The following is a 9,791-nucleotide window of genomic DNA, read 5'->3' on the forward strand; positions in this document are numbered from 1 at the left end:
ACAAAGAGCTGCTCGGAGCTTCTAAAGCTCTGCGTGCGGTCCAAGTAGATGCGAAGAGCACACACCGGACACAGCAACGTAAAGGTTGGGTCTGCCTCCTCCAGGGGCAGCGCTTGCAGGTTCACCACTTGATCCCTAAAGGGGGTCATGGTAACCTTGGGCACATAGCCCGGTCGGGGTCTCAGGATGACGTGAGAGTAAGCCAGACCGAACTCTAGGCACAGAGAACGCCTGCAGGTCCCCTACCCTCTTGATGGAGGTGAGCGCCGTCAGGAGGGCGGTCTTCAGAGAGAGCGCCTTTTGCTCTGCTGACTCAAGGGGCTCAAAGGGAGCTCCCCGAAGGCCCCGAAGGACCACGGAGAGGTCCCACGAGGGAACGAGGTGCGGCCTGGGGGGGTTTAACCTCCTCGCGCCCCTCAGGAACCTGATGATCAAGTTGTGCTTCCCTAAATACTTACCTTCCACTGCATCGTGATGTGCCGATATAGCGGCTACATACACCTTCAAGGTGGAGGGGGATAGCCGTCCCTCCAACCTTTCCTGCAGAAAGGAAAGCACTGATCCAACTGCGCATCTCTGGGGGTCTTCACCATGGGAAGAACACCACTGAGCAAACAGATGCCACTTCAGGCCGTAAAGACGCCTCGTTGAGGGGGCTCTCGCCTGAGTGATTGTGTCTACCACCGTGGGTGGAAGGCCACCTAAGTCTACCTCGTCCCGTCCAAGGGCCAGACATGGAGATTCCAGAGGTCTGGTCGCGGGTGCCAGATGGTGCCCTGACCCTGAGAAAGAAGGTCCTTCCTCAGGGGAATTCACCGGGGGGGGGGCTGTCGCGAGGAGCGTGAGGTCCGAGAACCAGATCCGGGAGGGCCAATAAGGGGCCACTAAGAGGACCTGATCCCTGTCCTCCCTGACTTTGCACAACGTCTGTGCAAGTAGGCTCACTGGGGGAAACGCATACTTGCGAAGCCCCGGGGGCCAGCTGTGTGCCAAGGCATCTGTGCCGAGGGGGGCCTCAGCCAGAGAGTACCAGAGTGGGCAATGGGAGGATTCCGGGGAAGCGAACAGGTCTACCTGCGCTTGGCTGAATCGACTCCAGATCACACTGAGTGCCCGCTGCACACGGCACCCCAGCCCCGTTTGGAGGCATCTGTCGTAACCACGACGTGCCTGGAGACCTGGCCTAGGGGAACTCCTGCCCATAAGAACGCTAGGTCTGACCAGGGGCTGAGAGAGCGGCAACACGTCTGCGTGACAAGGACGCGGTGTGTGCCGTGGCGCCATGCTTGTCTCTCGACTCGTCTTACTTCAGGTCTACCGCCGCGAACCAATCCAGATGCCGGACGCTCGCTAGAATGCGTCTCTGTGTAAGCATCTTGAACGGGAGTCTGTGCAGAGCCCGGTTCAGAACTCGCAGGTCGAGGATTGGCCGCAACCCGCCGCCTTTTTTGGGTACGATGAAGTAGGGGCTGTAAAACCCCTTCTTCATCTCGGCTGGAGGGACAGGCTCTATCGCGCCCTTCTGTAGAAGGGAGGCGATTTCCGCATGCAAGGCAGCGGCGTTCTCGCCTTTCACCATGGTGGGGCGGACGCCGTTGAACCTGGGCGGGCGCCTGGCGAACTGAATCGCATAGCCGAGTCGGACTGTCCTGATCAACCAACGCGGCGGGTTGGGGAGCGCGAGCCACGCCCCCAAACTCCGAGCGAGAGGGACCAAGGGGACTATAGGGTCAGATGTACCGGCAGGCGGGGCCTCGCGACGGGGCGGAGCCCGGGGTGCTGAGTCTAGGGACATCGAAGCACTTACCTGGCTCCGTGTGACCGCTCCTGGAACAGCCTGGGATGGGGGAGGAAGAATTTCGTCCTCGTGGCCCGCGTATACCGTCGGCTCGGGGGCGGGGTTGTGCCGCGGCTGGACACGTGGAAGCGGAAGACCCCAACGGGCGTGCGGTACCCACATTTTGAAATAAATTTCAAAAGGAAATAAGGATTCTCCACAGATTCTCCACGGTACCCACATTTTGAAATAAATTTCAAAAGGAAATAAGGATTCTCCACCCGCCCCTCCGGCGGGGGAGGGAGTGGTCTGCTTACCAGCTCCCGAAGTGCAGTTCCCTGAGTCCCAGGGCTGCCCGTCTCAGGGGCGCTTTGAAGCCTTCTTAGGGTTCTTGGCGGCCGGCCATGATGCGGGTGGCGTTGCCGTCCTGCAGGTAGCTCCGTGCCGGGGCCAGCCCCGAGGGACGGGCTGTGGTGGAGCTGGTGTTGGTACCGCAGGGGGACGCGCTGGGCAATGAGCAGACGGGGTGCGGGGCCTGTAGCTCCGCCTGGGCAGGATATGCTGTATAGCCTCCGTCTGCCTCCTTACCGTTGTAAACTGCCGGGCGAAGTCTCCAACGGTGTCGCCAAACAGCCCAACCTGGGAGATGGGGGCGTCAAGGAAACGAACCTTGTCAGCCTCTCGCGACTCGACCAGGTTGAGCCATAGGTGGCGCTCCTGGACCAGCAAGGTGTACATCGCCTGCCCGAGAGCCCGCGCCGTGACCTTCATTGCCCAGAGGGCGAAGTCGGTCGCCGAACTCAGCTCCTGCATTAGACCCGGGTCAGGACTACCCTCGTGTAGTTCTCTAAGTGCCTTGGCTTGGTGCACCTGCAGGAGTGCCATGCATGTAAGGCGGAGGCGGCGTGTCCAGCAGCGCTGTAGGCTTTAGCCGTCAGAGACGACGTCGGCCTACAGGCCCTGGACGGAAGCGTCGGGCGGTTCCGCCAGGTGGAGGCGTTTTGCGGGCATAAGTGCACCGCGACCGCTTGGTCCACCTGGGGAATCGCCGTGTAGCCCCTTGCCGCCCCGCTGTCGAGGGTAGTGAGAGCGGAGGAGCTTACCGCTCATGTGAGCGGGCAGTGAAAGGCGCGCGCCACGAGCACGTAAGCTCCTCATGCACCCCTGGGAAGAAAGGAACGGGGCAGAGCGTGGCCGTAAGCGGCGCTCCGGCCCCAGGTACCAATCGTCGAGCCGCGAGGGTTCGGGGGGGAGTGGAGGGTTCCACTCCAGCCCGACACTCGCGGCTGCCCGGGCAAGCATTGCTGTCAGCTCCGCGTCAGCCTGCGACTGAGCTGCCGCACCCGAGGGTGGGAGCTCAGCCGAGTCTTCAGCATCAGACATGACAAACCTGCTCTCCGATGCCGCGATCGGAATCTCATCGTCGTCATGCGCTCCGAACGTGATCGCGGGTCCGCTATGAAGCCAGCCGGCAACCGCGCCCCAGCGCTCGGTTGGAGCATACGAGCGCGGCGGGGAGTGGGAGGTCCGTGGGGTTGTACCCGGCGGAGAGGCTCCCACTGAGGTCCCCATATCGCCCTCAGCGTAGCCGACACTGCCTCATACCCGTGGGTAGAAGGACCGAGTCGGGGAGTGGCTGGGGTGCCCCGCGCTATTACGAGTGCGAGGCGCGACCGCAGCGTAGCCATGGGCATGCTCTCGCAGTGAAAGACATCTTGAAAAAGACGCTTCACCGTTTGTGCCACTCTTTTAATGTTTTTTATATATATATATATATATATATATATATATATATATATATATATATATATGTATACAAGAGTATAAATGTATATATAAACGAAGTTATTCAGTCCGTAACTCTTTTATCAGCTGCTGAAGCGCCCAGGGGTGTATGCTCAGCACAACGTAGTATGCGAGGGGGAGGACCGCTGGAAAGCGCCGTAAAGCCAACAGCTTGCAGAGATGACTGGAACAGCAGAGTAGTTCAGCTCTACGACTGCTCTCTCGGCTCCGAAAAAGATATCTGATGTGTATTTGCAGCGTCACTCCTTTTATACCCGTATGTCCGGGGAAGTGGCATGCAAATTCCACACGCCAATTCTCATTGGCCGTTTCTCAAAATCAGAGATGGCCGCGCTCCGCAAGAGCGACCCCTAGTGTCAAATCAGCGACACAACGTCGACTGAGTGACAGACGGGGAACAATTATTATCATATGCATTTTATGCACCAAAAGCTATATTGACATTTTACAAAAGCAAAATTGTAAAACCTACTTTTACTTGATCAAAATCAGCAAAATGTGCATCGCAATACTAAGGCAGCCATTTTGGAAATTATATAACACGGTTTTCTACTTCCAGAAGAACACAGACACTTCCACCAGGATGTAGTAGACATCTAGTACATTGCATACAACAGGTTTTTCAGCTAAGTATGCATCATGTTGATGATGTAGATGCTTTAAAATATTATGTACCAAATATAATATGCACAACATTATAGGGTTACGTTTTGTTTTTCTGTACTGCATGAGTCGGTCTCCTTTCAATTCACTCTAAGATAACTCCAGAGCACTCGCAGATCTACGATGATTTTCATGTACTACATAAGTTTCGATGCATTAGGAAACAGCCCATTATGATGATTCATACAATAATTTATATAATCTACATTTTTACAAAAACGCAGGGGGAATTCATTAAGAATTTATTGCACCCAGTTAAAGTGGCGGTTATTTACACACACTGTCTACTCTGGTTTAGCCCCTGAATCACTAAAGCAGGGGTTCCCAACAGGGGTGGTACCGGATGCATTCAAAGGATGCCAGGGGGCACTGAGTGCAAAATAGTAGAGAGGGCGCAGTAAGGTTACAAATGAGGGGCATTTATCAGTCATGTTAATCACGTCTATTGTCAAGTTCCTGTTGGCATTAAAATGTTTATCTAGACATGGAGTATATTTTTTTCTGTTTTTTCTCAATTATTTGGGTTGGTATGACACCGCTGCTCATCTGATTCTGAAATCTGGCAACACATCTGAAGTATCTGGTTTAGCAGCGACAAAGAGACAGGTGAAGTCACAACCTCCGCAAATGCACCTGTATGGCTTTGTAAGTGAATATGGCTCAATGGACAGAGCAGCGCGAGCGCAAAGCAGGTGCGTTTTTACTCACAGATCAGTCTCGAGCTCTTAAACGTGCACCTCTGATCATTGCAGCACTGCTAGAACCAGCACGGTGCGGGAAGCAGAATTTGTTTAACTCTGCACAGAATTCTACATGACCACCCTTGAATTTACTATAGTAACACTAACGTCTAGGTTACGTATGTAACCTCCGTTCCCCGATGGAGGGAACGAGACGTTGTGTCGGAGAAGCGACACTAGGGGTCTCTTTTGAGCACCGACATATGCCTCTGACTTATGAAAAAAGGCCAATGAGAAGTTGGCAGACAGTATTTGCATACCCCGCCCCCGGACATACAGGTATTTAGTCGGGCAAATACGGTGAGTTCATTCAGGATTTTTCTGAGGAGCCGGAAATGGTCCGGCCACAACAGTGGCTCGGCTCAGTGACGTGGCTGGGAGGACACAACGTCACGTTCCCTCCATCGGGGAACGGAGGTTACATACGTAACCTAGACGTTCCCCTTCTGTCGCTCTCTCGACGTTGTGTCGGAGAAGCAACACTATGGGTCCCACTTAAATCATGCCATGCGCTGAGCCGTGTACTTGAACTGATGATACAGAAGCGGGCAGGTATTCTCACGTGCAAACGCGACCAGCTGTATCAGACTGCACGTACCCTTCCCCAATGCCCCATAAAGTCATCAGAATCCTTCTGGTTACCCTGATGAGGGGAACAAGGTGATGCTTGCCAACCTGGGAACGGGCCAAGCCTGGCTGGGCCTCTTTTCTCTCTATGGTTCTCGCATAGAGTAATCACGGCCGGGGCCCTTACATGCATCAAGGGAAGGGGGTCTTACCCAGTTTCCTATTCTTTCAGGGGGAAAGGACCCTGAGGAGACCACACCTACCCTGCAGGGGAGGTAAAGGTGGCGAATACATTACAAGGACCTATGTGGAAAAAATTACGCGGTGGTAGATCCAGCCTCGGAGAGGAGGGAGTTGCTACAGCACGGCGTTGTGTCGGAGAAGCGACACTAGGGGTCTCTAGGGCTCACTACCTGATCTTCTGAAGGCCGTGGTAGGAACCTTGGGCACGTAGCCCGTTCGTGGTCTTAGGATCACATATGTGTCTGCCGGACCGAACTCCAGGCCAGTGTCGCTGACAGAGAATGCTTGCAGGTCCCCGACCCTCTTGATGGAGGCGAGCGCGATCAGCAGGGCCATTTTGAGAGAGAGGGCCCTGAGTCCAACTGAGTCTAGCGGCTCGAAGGGGGGTCTCGAATGCGTCCCGAGGCTCTAGTGCTGAGAAAAGACTCAAAGCACTTACCTTGCTCCACACTCCCAGCAAGGGACGGGTTCGTGATTGAGGAGGAGGTCCTCTGGACTCGTCAGAACAGGCCGGCCAGGGAACAGTCGTGGGGCTGAGGGCGGAGGGTCCGGATCCAGCGTGCCAGGACTGTTGAGGTGTGGCGTCAGAGTGCCGTGAGAACGGCATTTGCAGCCCAGGTGACCCAGAGACAAAGGATGTGGGTAAATGAAATAAATCCAACAAGAGATTCTCCTCCCGGCCCTCCACCGGGGGACGGAGCAGTCTGCTTACCTGGATCACCTCAGGAGCGCCTGGGAGCCTTACGGGTCCTCGAGGGGGCCCATGCGGCGGGGGCGTCGACTTCCTGCGGGGTGCTCGACGTGTGGGCTGAGCACTGGGCTCAGGTTGCGGCGGAGCAGGGCATTTCTTCGCCGCAGGACGACGCCCTCGGTGAGCAGACGGGGCATGGCCCATGGCGGCAGGCTTGCGGCGGGGCAGAATATGTGAGATAGCCTCCGTCTGTTTCCTCACCACGGAGAACTGCTGGATGAAGTCCTCGACGGTGTTACCGAAGAGGCCGAACTGGGAGACAGGGGCGTTGAGGAAGCGCACTTTGTCGGTCTCACGCATCTCGACCAAGTTCACCCAAAGGTGATGTTCCTGGACCAAGAGTGTGGCCATCGCCTGCCTGAGTGAACGCGGTCACTGAGCACAGTTCCTGCAGCATGTCGGGATCAGGGCTACCCCGTGCAGATCTTTGAGTGCCTTGGCCTGGTGGACTTGCAGGAGGGCCATGCCATGCAGGGCGGAAGCGGTGTGTCCGGCGGCGCTGTAGGCTTTGGCCGTCAGTGACGATGTTGTCCTACAGGCCTTGGAGGGGAGTACAGGGTGACCCCGCCAGGTGGTAGGGTTTTCGGGGCATAGGTGAAGCGCAACAGTTTTAAAGGCAACGTTGTGCCTGGCCTGAAGGTGGCGAGGCACGGCTGTGAGCGGCGCGGAGCCCCCAGGAACCAGTCATCCAACCGCGATGCCTGTGGGGAGGACGGAGGGTTCCAGTCCAGCCCCACGCTGGCGGTGGCCCGGGCAAGCATATTGGACATCTGCATGTCGGACTCAGCCTGGGCATGCAGACCCGAAGGCAGCAGCCCAGGGGAGTCCTCAGCGTCAGACGCCATGTTCTCTGTTGCAGCGGCAAGCTCATCTACCTCGAGCTCTAGAGGATAGGCAGGCTGGCTGTGAGGCGAGCCGCTGTTGCACTCGAGCACGGACGGGAGTCAACGAGCGTGCTGGGGGCGGGTGGTCCGAGGGGGCGTACCCGGTGGAGCTGCACCCGCTGCCATCCCCAGATCGCCTCCATCACCAGCCGCACCGTCCTCAGTCCCGTGGGAAGAAGGAGCAATGCGGGGGGGTGGCTGGAGTGGCGTGCTTCCTGTTGAAAGCGAGCCGCGACCGCAACGTTGCCATGGTCATGCTTTTGCGGTGAGAACATGAACCATCCACTTGTGATCGCAACCTAGACACACGAGACAACGAGCTGTCTAAAGCGGAGAGCACGCTACCGCATCCAGGAACTACGCAGGGGCGGAAGGGCATCTTTATAAAGACGCGTCCTGAAAAGTATATTCAATGCCAGCTGCGTATTGCTCTTTTAGAGGAAATAACTCTTTCAGAGAAAATCAGTCTTTTATAAACTCTTTTAAGTTTCTTGCACTGTCGAAGCGCCCAGGGCCAAACTGCACTGCCGTCCAGAGAAGGAGAAAGTCGCCCTCGAATCCAACAGGCAAGCATCAGAGGAATACAGGAACAGCTGACAGCAACACAACCATCGGCTCTGAAGAAAATTTCTGAATGAACTCGACGTATTTACCCGCTTTTATACCCGTATGTCTGGGGGCGGGGCAAATACTGTCTGCCTAATTCCCATTGGCCTTTTTTCATAGATCAGAGGCATATTCGGCACTCAAGAGAGACCCCTAGTGTCGCTTCTTCGACACAACGTCGAAGTGAGCGACAGACGGGGAAAAGCAATCTTATTGGACTTTTCACTTATTTTTTAAATATAATAAAATTATATAAAAAATACCACGTTTATTATTAGTTTCTGATCAGACAACATTGCAAACACGCCTAAAATTCTGGTTCCGGATAAAAGTTTCTGTAGCCCCCTTTACAAGTGGTTACCGGTTAGAACAAAATAAAAGAATGGTTAATAACATGCTAAGGTGTGGGTGAAATACCAATTGCAGCATTGCCAGATCTCACAAGAGAAGCAAGCAATCTGGTCTGGGAAAACAAGATCAAAATAAGCCACTTGCTTCAAAATAAACAATAAATTACCGATTTATCACAATAGAAATCATAAGCATACAGTTAATTAACAGTTAAGTGAGAAAAGTATTCTTACATCTAATAATGTTTTCCTTGTATCTGGATTAGCCGTGCATGTAAATGTAGTAATTATACATAGTTGTTAAAAAGGTCTTCATTCACAGAATACGACATCCACAATGGCCAATTAGACAAAGAAATGTGTGATGCAGCAGTTTACTTCAGGATTAAAGCACATGTTTCATTTGTTCCAAAAATATACAGTACTGTGATAAACTCTTTGGCATTTTTTCATGGAAACAAGAATAACCAGTTATATCCAGTTTACAGCATTTAAAAATAACGTTTTCACTCTAGAACAATTGAAAATCACTTTCCGACATGTTCCGTTTACGTTCTGCTAAAAATTTAATTCATTTTCATTCCTTGAACCATTTTTTAGTCCCTGCTCACTACTGTGATCTCTTTAAAAAAACTGTCACAACACAAGACTCAAGAAGACACAATTTCTTTCTCCTGGGTGGCTGGGAGTCTCAATTAAGTGAAGCACAGAAGTCTCACAGTAGAATTACAGCTGGTTTATTTCTGCTTGGTTAATTAGCCACCCTGCTCATCTTGTCTTTTTGAGCTCTCCACCATCTCACATTCTCTCATGCTGAGCAGCCACATCTTGATGTCATGATTCAGATCGAAACAGCAACTGCCATGCTATCAATGCACTGATTCTATAATAACTGAATAATACCTGCTAATGAGTACAAATTCTCAAGATGCTTACAATATTTTTTAAATAAATGTTTTGGATTGCATTTTGACTAAATTGTGCAAGTTATTACTAAACAGAAAATTATCCCAGAAATGAGATGAGACTTTTGTAGTCAACGTAAAAAACGTTTTTAATTTATTACATTTTGATAAAAGATCATGAAGACAAAAATTTTTTCAATAGAAAAATGTGCACTGATGAATAACTCACAAGACCAGGAACAGCATCAGTTTTAATTCATATTGACATTGAAATGTCCTGATTTTCTGCTGATTTTTATTCCGGGAAAAAGTCCCCATTAATCTGTGGACTAATCTTTGTGTCTACACTCTTCCATGTCTCCAATGTCACAAACCATGTTCAGATTTGCCAAGATACCAAAGTGTCCAATCAAACGTGATTTCAATATGAACTCAAGCATTTCTCCTAAATTCTTCCAAGACCAAATTATCTAAAATAATTATTTGAACTTGGTTTATC

This window comes from Xyrauchen texanus, chromosome 34 (assembly GCF_025860055.1).
Source record: "Xyrauchen texanus isolate HMW12.3.18 chromosome 34, RBS_HiC_50CHRs, whole genome shotgun sequence".
Taxonomy (NCBI): Eukaryota; Metazoa; Chordata; class Actinopteri; order Cypriniformes; family Catostomidae; genus Xyrauchen; species Xyrauchen texanus.